This window comes from Physeter macrocephalus, chromosome 6 (genome assembly GCF_002837175.3).
Source record: "Physeter macrocephalus isolate SW-GA chromosome 6, ASM283717v5, whole genome shotgun sequence".
Classification (NCBI taxonomy): domain Eukaryota; kingdom Metazoa; phylum Chordata; class Mammalia; order Artiodactyla; family Physeteridae; genus Physeter; species Physeter macrocephalus.
Window position 1 is genome coordinate 92,697,940 of NC_041219.1, and position 12,503 is coordinate 92,710,442.

The following is a 12,503-nucleotide window of genomic DNA, read 5'->3' on the forward strand; positions in this document are numbered from 1 at the left end:
TCACTGACACAGGATATCCTGGGGGCTGAGCCACTCTTCACCCTGGACATGAAAGATGCTACCTGCCAAGTGGAACTGACCCGGAAGGTGAGAGGTTTGCAGCATTAACAGGTGCTTGTCACATCGTCATCAGTCACGGTCACAGCACCGCTCTGGTTCTTTTAACCTTCCTCTGAAGCGTGATGCCTTTGTTAAGACTTGATCTTGGATGGAAGAAAAAGAATCTCTCTCTCCTGAAGACCAAGCTCACTTTATCAAATGCATTTTAGGACAGGACAAAACCTACTCCTCCCTTTACTTTGTGTGAAATCCTCTCCCTAGAGCAGACCGGAGAGTCTTAACCAAGTACATCAAATGTCAACATTTTTTTTCCAACAAAAGGTTTCACATATTTATTACTAAGCCAAAGCACTAGTGCAGAAACACTGACAACAAAAGAAGAACCAACCATTCCATTTCTCCCATAAAACACATGTGGCTTTTCAGACAGTAGTGATGTTCCCACTACTGTGATATGGTAAGATGCAAGTGACCTTGACTCAACATAAATGTGTGCCACTTCATATTTGAGCCTCCTTATAGACCCAGCTTGGTTCTTCTCCAATGTCTTCTCTTGGAGTTGTATCTGATTTTATTACCAGTTTTCATTCAAATACATTGGGGAATGGGATGATTCTGCTTTTGTTTCTTGGCCAGGAATTGCTTGATCCTGAAAGTCTTGTGAGAAGACCTGGCAAGGAGCAAATTCAACCGCACATAGGATGGCAGAGAAGAGAAGAGAGCAAATGTCAACATTTGGCTTCTTATTAACTTTTAGCCCCAAACCTAGGAGAACTCTGTCATACAATCCCTTTATTTTGTTTTCTGTTTGTTTTGTTTTTACCTCCTGATCTAATCCATCATAAGTCCTCATGGCTTTTTCTCCAAAATCTATCCCCTCTGTCCAACCTTGTCCCTCCTCTCCCTTGTGACCCCTCGAATTCAAGCTACCAAGGCCTCAGGCTGCCCTTCTCTGGCAGGCGCCATGGCTCTAATGATTCCTTCTCCTTTTACCCTTGGCCCTCTTAATGTCCAGCCTCCACAGAGGGACCAGAGAAATGCTTTTAAAAATGTGAATCTTGTCACTCCCTGTCTCCTGTTTAAAATCTTTCACTGGCTGCCCATTGACATTGAACTAGAACCTGAATCCCTTACCTTGACTGCCAGGCCCAGCCTACCCGTCAGCCCTCACGGGCCCCACACCTCTCTCTGTGCTGCCTCCACACGCTGTTAGAATGTGCTGAGCCCCTCCCATCTGTGGTAGGCTGAAAAATGCTCCCCCAGAAAATGTATCCATGTCCTAATCCCTGAAATCTGTGAATGTGACCTTACATGGCAAAAAAGGGGATGTAATTTTTTTGCAGTTGTGATTAAATTAGGTGTCTTCAGCTGGAGAGACTGATTATTTTGAATTATCTGGTGGGTCCTAAATGCCATCATGATGTCCTTATAAGAGGGAGGTTAGTCAGACACACACAGAGGAGAAAATTTGAAGATGCTGGCCTCGAAGATTAGAGTGAATCGGACACAAGCCAAGAAATGCTGGTAGCCACCAAAAGCTGGGAGAGGCAAGGAACAGATCCTCCCCAGCGCCTCCAGAAAAAGCATGGCCCTGCAAACACCTTGTTTTCAGACTTCTGGCCTCTAGAACTGTGAGACAATAAATTTCTGTTGTTTCAAACCACCAAGTTTGTGTTAGGTTTTTACAACAGCCGTAGAAACTAATATACCATCTTAGGGCTTTTACGGTTTCCTTCTGCCTGCAACTTATCCTATGAAACCTTCTGCCTCTCTCTGGCTCCTGAAGATGCAGTTGAAATACCAGCTCTTCAGGGAGGACTTCCCTGACCGTTCGAGCTAAGGTAACCCGCCCCACCGAGACATTCTTTATCACATCACCTGTTTTATTTTCTTCATCATTGTTTAGGAGTTATTTATATTTATTTTTTCTTTGACTGGCTTATTATCTCATTACAGTACAAAAAACAGTATCTGGCATGTAATACCTGCTTATGAAATATTTGTTAAAGGAAGGAAGAAAAGAGGAAAGAATATTACTAATTGCTTGGTGATAAAGAAAATGTTATATAATAAACATCTGGGTTTTCAAAAAAGTTTTTGGCTACTATGGTGAATGTCTTCTACTAGATAGGGTTGCCTATATACAATCCTATAAATAAAATACAGGGCACTCAGTTAAGTAGGAATTTCAGATAAACATAAATAATTTCAGTATAAGTATGTCCTACCAGATACTGCATGGGACATACTTGTGCTAAAAATTATTCAAATTCAAAATTCAAATTTAGCTGGGCATCATATTTTGTTTGTCTTATTTTTACTACCCCTGGCAACCCTAGCTGTAAACCACTATAGTCTGTCATAGACAGAGACTGTCAGAAGATGAAGGGATTAAAAAAAGCAACAACAAACAAACAAACAAAAAAACCCTTCCCTTGAAAATCTTGTCTTGTGCAATTATTCCTCAAAATCTTGGAACTACACACATATCAATAAGTTTATCCTTTTCTCTTTGAAGGAAAACTAGAGAACTTGTGCTTGTTTACTCACATCACTCAGGGAAAGGAAGGCACCCACTCTGCTGGAGGAAAGCCCTGATGGTTTCACATGTGAATCTGCATGGGTAGCTCCAGAATTGGGTATAGATTCATTCTACAGAGTAGATCTTGACACCAAAAGCATGATGCATATTAGACTTCATCAAAATGAAAAACTTTTGCTATGTGAAAGAGCCTGTTAAGAGGATAAAAAGACAAGCTAGAGCATGGGAGAAAATATTTGCAAACCATACATCTGACAAAGGACTCATGTCTTAAGATATAAAGAACACTCAAAACTCCACAGTAAAACAAAGAAACAAACAAAAAGACAATTCAATTTGAAAATGGGCAAAAGACATTGAGACATTTCACTAAGGATATATGAATGGAAAATATGCACATGAAAAGATATTTGATATTACTTGTCATTTATGGAGGAAGTGAGCCTTAAGCCTGCAATCCATCTTTTGTCTATCAGCCAGGATCCTGGGGAATAAAGTCGCAGTTGATGGCAAGTAAAAGGATGCATGCACCCACTCAGTCCAGGTTGAGAGGGAGAGTGGAGACCTGGCATCCTTGTCAGGGGCAGGCCCTGCTGGCTGTACTGACCCAGAGAGACCAGAGGAGCAACCCTGTGCCATGAGAGCAGAGAACACGCATCATGAGTGCAGCGGCCCTTAGCATGCCAGGTCCACTCAATAGAGAGTGTGGCCTGATAACCATCAGGTCTGATAAGCCAACCTCTTCCCATGGGGGAGGGGGGTAGTCAGGAGTAAGATGGGGTGGACACTCCCTCTCTAACACCTCCTTGTCACAGAGAAAATATATGTGGACACTCCCTTCCCTTTGGGTCAAAGCAGGCATATGAAAAGAGGAACATAAATATTTCCCCCTGAAATGCTGCCTCAAGGGAAGGAGGTATTTACAAGACCAGGTTGTCAGTATTACTGATGGATGCGACCAGTCTTTAAGCCTGCTAAAATAAGAGACTCACTGAGAACCAAAAGGTTTCCACTGGGCAACAGAAAGGTCAGAACATCCCCCAAAGCATACTCCAATAGTTGGGTTTACCTTGAAGTCCCTTGGAAATCTAAAAATAGGAAGTTCTGTGTTGAAAAGCTACCCATCAGTAAGGAAACAGAAGTGCCAGCCATCCAAATGCAGAGCCCCAAACTGCATGCCTCATTACCTACTGTCATACAGCATGGGGCTCAGTTCTGCTCCGCTCTTATCAATGAGTTCACTCACCACAATATAGGAAAACATTCTAGAAGAAGACATTCTAATGATTAAAAATATAAATCCGTCACTAGGGGCAATGTTGTTTTCTTTTTACTTCAGGAACAACATTCTTCTCAATCATCTCAGGAGAAAGGGAAATAAAAGAAGCATCTTAGTGAGGACCCACCCCCATCTTTCACAAATTTCCCTGGAATTTTGTTTTAAAGAAGACCAGAGACTATCACAGATACAGTTTTTCTCTTCAGCACCAACTTACAAAAAGTTTGGTGATCTTTTTGTTTTCTAAAATGCATTAATTTCACATTTTAAAGAAGACTCTGAGCCCTAGTGGTTACGAATAGAATTAGGTGTATTTTCAAAGACTCAAACTTCAAGAACTGAGGCCGAGGTAAATTCATTCTTCCAGACCATTGTTTAATATTTCTGATAGGTAATTTGCCCAACTCTATTCTTGTGCCTTAAAGAAATAAATGTAAATCTAATGGATGAGCCAGTGCAATGGGATCATTTTATTTGCTTTAAAAAAGCCATAATATCTGGATCAAGTTGTGGACAAGAAGTTCTTCAAGTTTGGCTTCACAATACATTTTATATTCTTTTTCTTCTGTAAGTTTCTAGCAATATTTGAGACTCCTTAAAGTTTTATACATTTGAAAACTTTCTAGAATGTATAATCAACTAATTAAAAGGATTAATTATAAAAAGCAATCTTATAAATTTCAAATTTTCATTGTTTCTTTCTAATTAAAAAATAATATGTATGTTCATTGTAAAATCTCAAAGTTTATAAAGTAAAAAATAGAAATTTCCCTTCCTTCTACTCCAATTCTACACTCCAGACATATCCATGGTTAATAGTTTGACATGTATCTTTTCAGATTTTGTTTTCCTATTCACATAGAAACATATATGTAGATACATTTTAATTGTCTTTAATCTTTATTATGAAAAATTTCAAAGTTGTAGAAATTAGAATATTATAATGAGCCAATATATACCTATCACCCAACTTCAACTATTTTCAATTTTCTGTTAATCTTGCTTTTATCCATTTCCCACCTACTTTTCTTCCATCCCTCACTGGGTTATTTGTAAGCAAATCTAAGGCATAATATTTTATTAGTAAATACTAAGGACTTTAAAAAATAATTACCACACCTAAAATTTTCTAAATGAATAACTCTTAAATAACATGAAATAGTGTTCAAATATTCCTAAATATTTGAAAATATATATAACTATATATATGTATATAAATATATAACAGAACTATACTAGACATAGTGCTATGTTTCTGCAGAAAAAATTTAAAATTTAAAAATAAATTATAGATCAAAGAATGTTGTTGGGATCCACTGGGACTTTTCAGCTTATGTTTTACACCCCTTCTATTAATTTATAAAGTTCTACTATCTGAGGTCAGGCTTAAGGCTCACTTCCTCCATAAGTGACAAGTAATATCAAATATCTTTTCATGTGCATATTTTCCATTCATATATCCTTAGTGAAATGTCTCTTGCCCATTTTCAAATTGAATTTGTCTTTTTGTTTGTTTCTTTGTTTTACTGTGGAGTTTTGAGTGTTCTTTATATCTTAAGACATGAGTCCTTTGTCAGATGTATGGTTTGCAAATATTTTCTCCCATGCTCTAGCTTGTCTTTTTATCCTCTTAACAGGCTCTTTCACCTAGCAAAAGTTTTTCATTTTGATGAAGTCTAATATGCATCATGCTTTCTTTTGGTGTCAAGTCTAAGAAGTCATCACTAAGCCTTAGATTGTCAGGGTTTCTCCTATGTTATCATCTAAAAGTTCTATAGTTTTATGTTTTGCATTAAGGTCTATGACTCTTTTTGAGTTAATTTTTGCATAAGGTATGAGACTTAATTCAAAGTTCACTTTTTCTATGCATATTCAATTGCCCCCGTACCATTGGTTGAAAAGGCTACCTTTTCAGAAATTGCTTTTTGCATCTTTGTCAAAAATCAGTTGGCTGTTCTTGTGTGGGGTTACTTCTGGCTTTTCTGTTTTGTTCCATTGATCTGTGTGTCAATTGATTAATATAAATTTTATGTAATGTTTCTAAATATTTCCTACTATACACCCTAGGCACCTGCCCACTACAGTTCATTGCTGCTCTCAATCAGGGACTCTTAATTGTGTTCCTCAAGTAAGTTTTTTGGTCTGTGAAGAAGATACAGAGAATCTTGAATATTATTCTGTTCTAATGGTACTGTGTGAATTTCCTTGTGAAAACATCTAATCTCTTTATTAAAAATTTTTTTAAATTATCAAGAACAGGACAATTTCGAGTCTATCTTCATGTCATTTTTTATTTGATGTTTATGTAATCCAAATGTCCCACATTTCATTTCTCTTGAATGCCCAACTTTCAACAACATGAATCCCCTTTCCATTTGCCTATAGAAATTCGATTCTTTCTCTCAGGTCTCTGAGAATACTCTCTCATGCTTACATGTCTCACCAGTGTATCCCAGATGGCTGTCACTTTAGCTGGCCATCTGGTCTTGACCTCTGCTTAGCTTTTCTGCAGGCCCCTCTCGCTGCTTTGAGATGGGTCTTCTGCCAGCTGCTGCTGTAGTTCTCTCTATACTGCTCTGCTTCAGATATGGGCACAGATGTCCAGGTCAGTCCCTAAATTTCCCAACATAATAGCTGGGACCAGGCTGCCTATTTAATAAGACTTTACTAAAAACTTGAGTGTAATGCAGAGGATTGTGGCATAGACCATTCGAAACACACATGAAAATGATTTCAGGGTCAGGGCTCGAGCCCCTCCACAGGCCCCCTACCAGACACTCTCTCACCAGTCCCTGGCCTGCCCTGAAGTTGTGAAGGCTCACTGCTCTTACCCCAAGAGGGGTGCCCTTGGGCATCTCCCCTCCTATATCTCAAGCTGCCAAACTCCTTGAGGCTCCAGAAAAGAAACTCTTTATTGTATAGCACAGTTTAAGGCCCACCTCCAAGAATTCCTTTTTATTGGACCAGGTTAACATCTTGAAACAACCTTTTTTTTTTTTAAGATTTAATTTTATTTATTTTTGGCTGCGTTGGGTCTTCATTGCTCTGTGTGCGCTTTCTCTAGTTGTGGCGAGCGGGGCTGCTCTTCACTGTGGTGTGCAGGCTTCTCCTTGTGGTGGCTTCTCTTGTTGTGGAGCACGGGCTCTAGGCACGTGGGCTCAGTAGTTGTGGCACGTGGGCTCCAGAGTGCAGGCTCAGCAGCTGTGGCACACGGGCTTAGTTGTTCCACGGCATGTGGAATCTTCCCGGACCAGGGATTGAACCTGTGTTCCCTGCATTGGCAGGCGAATTCCTATCCACTGCATCACCAGGGTAGTCCAAAACAACTTATTTTTATAAGGAGAACCTATTTCTTATTCAAAGGAGTTGGTCCTAGAGGTCCCACAAGAACTATAGTTTAGCATGTATAAGGAGTCTGACTCCATTGGTTAATGTTTGGCTGTACGTCGCCGTTAGCCTCATACTTCCTTCTTCTTCTCATGTCCCACATCTGGGAAAATGATGGAGCAAGTCCAGGTGCTCCCTCCTTCAGGATGGTAGGTGGTTCAAGCCATGCAAGCCTTTGCCTGTGCAGGGAAAGCCTCACCCCTGGCTCCATCCCCTAACCACAGTAAACACTCAAAGCCAGTCTCATTTCTTGCTCTTTTGAGCCATTTTGGGCCTCTTGGGAGGCCTGCCCTGCTTGCCCCAGAAAGCCTCCATTATGTAATAATAAATCTCTTCATACCCTCTTGGTATTCGTGTGACATCATCAATCTTGACACTCAAACCAAATTTTGGATGCGGGTCCATCCTGCTGAGACTGATTTGGATATCATGATAACATCAGAATATGTCTCAAAAACACATTAGAGAATAGCTTGAGTTAAGTTTTGGTAGTTCTTGTTCTTTTGGCAGTCCAGCGCTCTTTAGGGTTCCTTCATAAACAAGAGGTAAAGATGAGACTTCATGTCTTGTTTTGTTTATGCAAGACACACAAACATTCCCAAGAAGAGTTCAGAGCTCATAGTCTAAATTTGTACTTAGAATGCACCAATCTTCCTAAAGGAAACAGCTGATGGGAATCAACTCTACTCACAAAGAAAATGACATTTTGCATTTTTTATACAGATCAGAAACCCTGTCTAGTCTGGAATATCAACTTTACCTTTTTATAATCAAAAGTCCTATTAAAAGGTCCCTCCCCTCTCCAAAAAAAAGAAAAGAAGTACAAAGTTAAATCAAATCTTGGCCAGCAAGGAAACAGAAAAATACCTTGAAGCTTTAAAATAGCAGGTCTTACTCTGCCTCTGGATCTCCTCACCATCAGAGTAACATGTGGGAAAAAACCCACCTCCACCAGAACCTAGCCCAAACACCTTCATCCCTCGACCTTTCATGAGTAGCTACAGAACTACCAAATTTAACCAAAAATGTTATTCTCTTCCATGAATCCACTCCTAATTTCTCACCCTGTGAGTTTCCTTAAAGGATTAATCAAGGCTTATTTAAAAAGTAAATCTAGATAAGATTGAATTTTTTCAAAGGTAATAGGCATATAATTTAGGTATTCGTTATATACAAGAATACAGAAATTCCAGAAACATGAATACTCTCCAACAAAGTTGGCCTGTACTAGGTACTGTACTTGAGGTCTGTCTGCAGAACTTTACTTATTTAAGCTATTGCAGTGTCATTTCACTAGGAAAATTAATGCCCAAAATAGTTAAGACATGAGGACATGGAGTTCGAGAGCTTTGTCCATGTTTGCCATTACCAAGTTGCAGTAAATAGAAGTAGTAGCCACAGAGAGGAGAGAAGGGAGTCTCAACCACAAAGATGAACACTCAACTAAGAATCATTAACCACATAAGGAAAGCAGCACCATGAAAGATATAGAGCAAATAAACTTAAAAGTCAATACCTGAATAAACAGACTTAATAGGATACATAAATATATATATATATATATATTTTTTTTTTTTTTTTTTTTTTTTTTTGGGCACGAACCCGTGTCCCCTGCATCGGCAGGCGGACTCTCAACCACTGCGCCACCAGGGAAGCCCACATAAATATATTTTAAAATGTCATGATTAATATCTTCAGAGGGGTAAGAGAAGATATTATATCCACAAAATGAGAAGGCCCTACCGTTAAAAAGAACCAATTGGGGATTCTATAAATAAAAATACAAAAATTAAGTCACCAAGATAAATATGTAAATAATGTATAAATTGTCAGTAGAAGATTGAGATGACTAAAGAACCAATTAGAAAGTGGGACTTTTGAAAATTATTAAGGGATTCTCCCAGATTATAAAACAAAAGAGTAAAGATAAAACATGAGAGAAAAATAGAGACATGGAAAATAGCTCCAGAAACTCCAATATCAACATGGTACATGCTGCAGAATTGCAGGTGTTACAGAAGAGGAGAACACAAAGAATCAAGGAGAGGAACTAATTAAAAGAATAATAGCAGAAAATTCTCCACCAAGACAGAAATCTTCAGATAGTGTTCACCAGAGTCTGGGCAAATAACATATCATAGTAAAATTTTACATATCAAAGATAAAGAGAAAATAGTAAAAGTTTTCAATGAATAGTGAAAACAAAACCAAATGAACAAAATATCAGGTTATCTATAAAGGAATGAGAATCAAGATGTTATGCCAAAGAAAACTATACCTCTTCCAGAGAACGAAATTTTTCCCCTTCAGTAAAAGAGTTATGAAATCTATCATATTATTTGCCTTTTGGCTCTGGATGACAGAAAACTATAATGATTAAGCACTGGAGCCATGTTGCCCTAATATGCTAGAATATTTTAACTTTCTCTTTTATTTGTTTCTGGTTGTCAATTACTTTGTCTATTTTACTAAGCTTTTTTTATGTCTTAAAATTTTTTTTAATTGTAAAATACATAAATACATAAAATTTACCATCTTAGCAATTTAAGTGTACAGTTCAGTTGTTAAGTACATTCACATTGTTGTGCAACCAATCTAAAGAATTCATTTCATCTTAAAAAACTGAAACTGTGTACCCATAAAAAACGAACTCCCTCCATTCCCTCTCCCCTCAGTCTCTAGTAACCACTTTTCTACTTTCTGTCTCTATGATTTTGACTACTCTAGGTACCTCACATACATAAATTCACACAGTATTTGTACTTTCCATGACTGACTTATTTTGCTTATCATAATGTCTTCAAGGTTCATGCATATTTTACTGTGTCAGAATATCCTTGCTTTTTAAGGTTGAATAATATCCTATTATATGCATATACCACATTTTGTTTAACCATTCATCTCTCAAAAACTTGAGTTGCTTCAACATTTTGGCTACAATGAATAATTCTGCTATGAACCTGACTATACAACTTTCTCTCCAAGACCTTGCTTTCAATTCCTTGGGGTATATACCCAGAATTTGGATTGTTGGATCATATGGAAATTCTGTTTAAAATTTTTGAGGAACTGCCATACTATTTCCCATAGTGCTAAACCATTTTAGATTCCTACCAACAGAGTGCAATGGTTTCAATTTCGCCACATCCTCACCAAAATTTTATGTTTCTTTGCTAGTAACCATCCTATTGGTTATGAGATTGTATCTCTTTGTGGTTTTGATTTATATTTCTCTAACAATTAGGGATGTTGAGCATGTTTTCATGTTCTTCTTGGCCATTTGTATGTCTTCTTTGGAGAAATGTCAAATTGAATCTTTTGCCATTTTTTAATCAAGCCGTTTGGTTGTTTTTGTTGAATTGTAGGAGTTTTTAAAAATATATTTTGGGTATTAACTTCTTATCAGAGATATAACTTGCAAAAATTTTCTCCCATTCTTTTTGTTGACTCTTTACTCTGTGATTGGTCTTTGATGTACAAAAGTTTAATTTTTATGTAGTCCAATTTATATTTTCTTTTGTTTCCTGTTCTTTTAGTATTATATTCAAGAAATCATTGTCAAATCCAATGTTCTAAAGATTTTCCTCTATTCTTTTTCAGAGTTTTATAGTTTTAGCTCTTATGTTTCACTCTTTGGTCCATTTTGAGTTAATTTTTGTACATGGTAAAAGGTAAGAGGCCAACTTCAATCTTTTGAACGTATTAATATATACTCAGTTTTCCCAACTCTATTTGTTGAAAAGACTGTCATTACTCCAGTGAATGGTCTTGACGTCCATGTTGAAAATCATTTAACTATATATTTGAGGGCTTATTTCTGGGCTGTCTATTCTAATCCATTGTCCTATAGGACAGGTTTTTATGCCTTACCACAGTGTTTTAATTGCTGTACTTTTGTAGTAAGTTTTGATATCAAGAAGTGTGAAACCTCTGACTTTATTATTTTTTGTCAAGTTTGTTTTGACTATTTGGAGCCCCTTGAGATTCTATTTGAATTTTTTTAAACATCTTTATTGGAGTATAAATGCGTTACAATGGTGTGTTAGTTTCTGCTTTATACAAAGTGAATCAGCTATACCTATACATACATCCCCATATCTCCTCCCTCTTGCGTCCACCTCCCACCTCCCTATCCCACCTCTCTAGGTGGACACAAAGCAGGGAGCTGATCTCCCTGTGCTATGTGGCTGCTTCCCACTAGCTATCTATTTTACATTTGGTAGTGCAAATATGTCCATACCACTCTCCCACTTTGTCCCAGCTTACCCTTCCCCCTCCCCGTGTCCTCATGTCCATTCTCTATGTCGGCGTCTTTATTCCTGTCCTACCCCTAGGTTCTTCAGAATTTTTTTTTTGGATTCCATATATGTGTGTTAAAATACGGTGTTTGTTCTTCCCTTTCTGACTTACTTCACTCTGTATGACAGTCTCTAGGTCCATCCACCTCACTACAAACTCAATTTCATTTCTTTTTAAGGCTGAGTAATATTCCATTGTATATATGTGCCACATCTTCTATGTCCAGTCATCTGTCAGTGAACACTTAGGTTGCTTCCATGTCCTGGCTATTGTAAATAGTGCTGCAGTGAACATTGTGGTACATGACTCTTTGAATTATGGTTTTCTCAGAGTATATGCCCAGTAGTGGGATTGCTGGGTGGTATGGTAGTTCTTTTTTTAGTTTTTTAAAGAACCTCCATCTTGTTTTCCATAGTGGCTGTATCAATTTACATTTCCACAAACGGTGCAAGAGTGTTCCCTTTTCTCTACACCCTCTCCAGCATTTATCGTTTGTAGATTTTTTGATGAAGTCCATTCTGACCGGTGTGAGGTGATAACTCATTGTAGTTTTGATTTGCATTTCTCTAATGATGAGTGATGTTGAGCATCCTTTCACGTGTTTGTTGGCAATCTGTATATCTTCTTTGGAGAAATGTCTATTTAGGTCTTTGTTTATTTTTGTTTTTATTTCCATTTCTCCAGGAGATGGGTGAAAAAGGATCTTGATGTGATTTATGTCACAGAGTGTTCTGCCTATGTTTTCCTCTAAGAGTTTTATAGTGTCTGGCCTAACACTTAGGTCTTCAATCCATTTTGATTTTATTTTTGTGTATGGTGTTAGAGAGTGTTCTCATTTCATTCTTTTACATGTAGCTGTCCAGTGTTCCCAGCACCACTTATTGAAGAGCCTGTCTTTTATCCATTGTATATTCTTGCCTCCGTTATCAAAGATAA

The 12,503-nt window shown here is 37.7% G+C and overlaps 1 pseudogene; it reads right to left on the minus strand.

The window, feature by feature from the left end:
• Positions 1 to 576: 576 nt before the first annotated feature.
• LOC102994761 (60S ribosomal protein L39-like) lies at positions 577 to 8,918 on the minus strand (annotated as a pseudogene).
• Between the last annotated feature and the right edge of the window lie 3,585 nt (positions 8,919 to 12,503).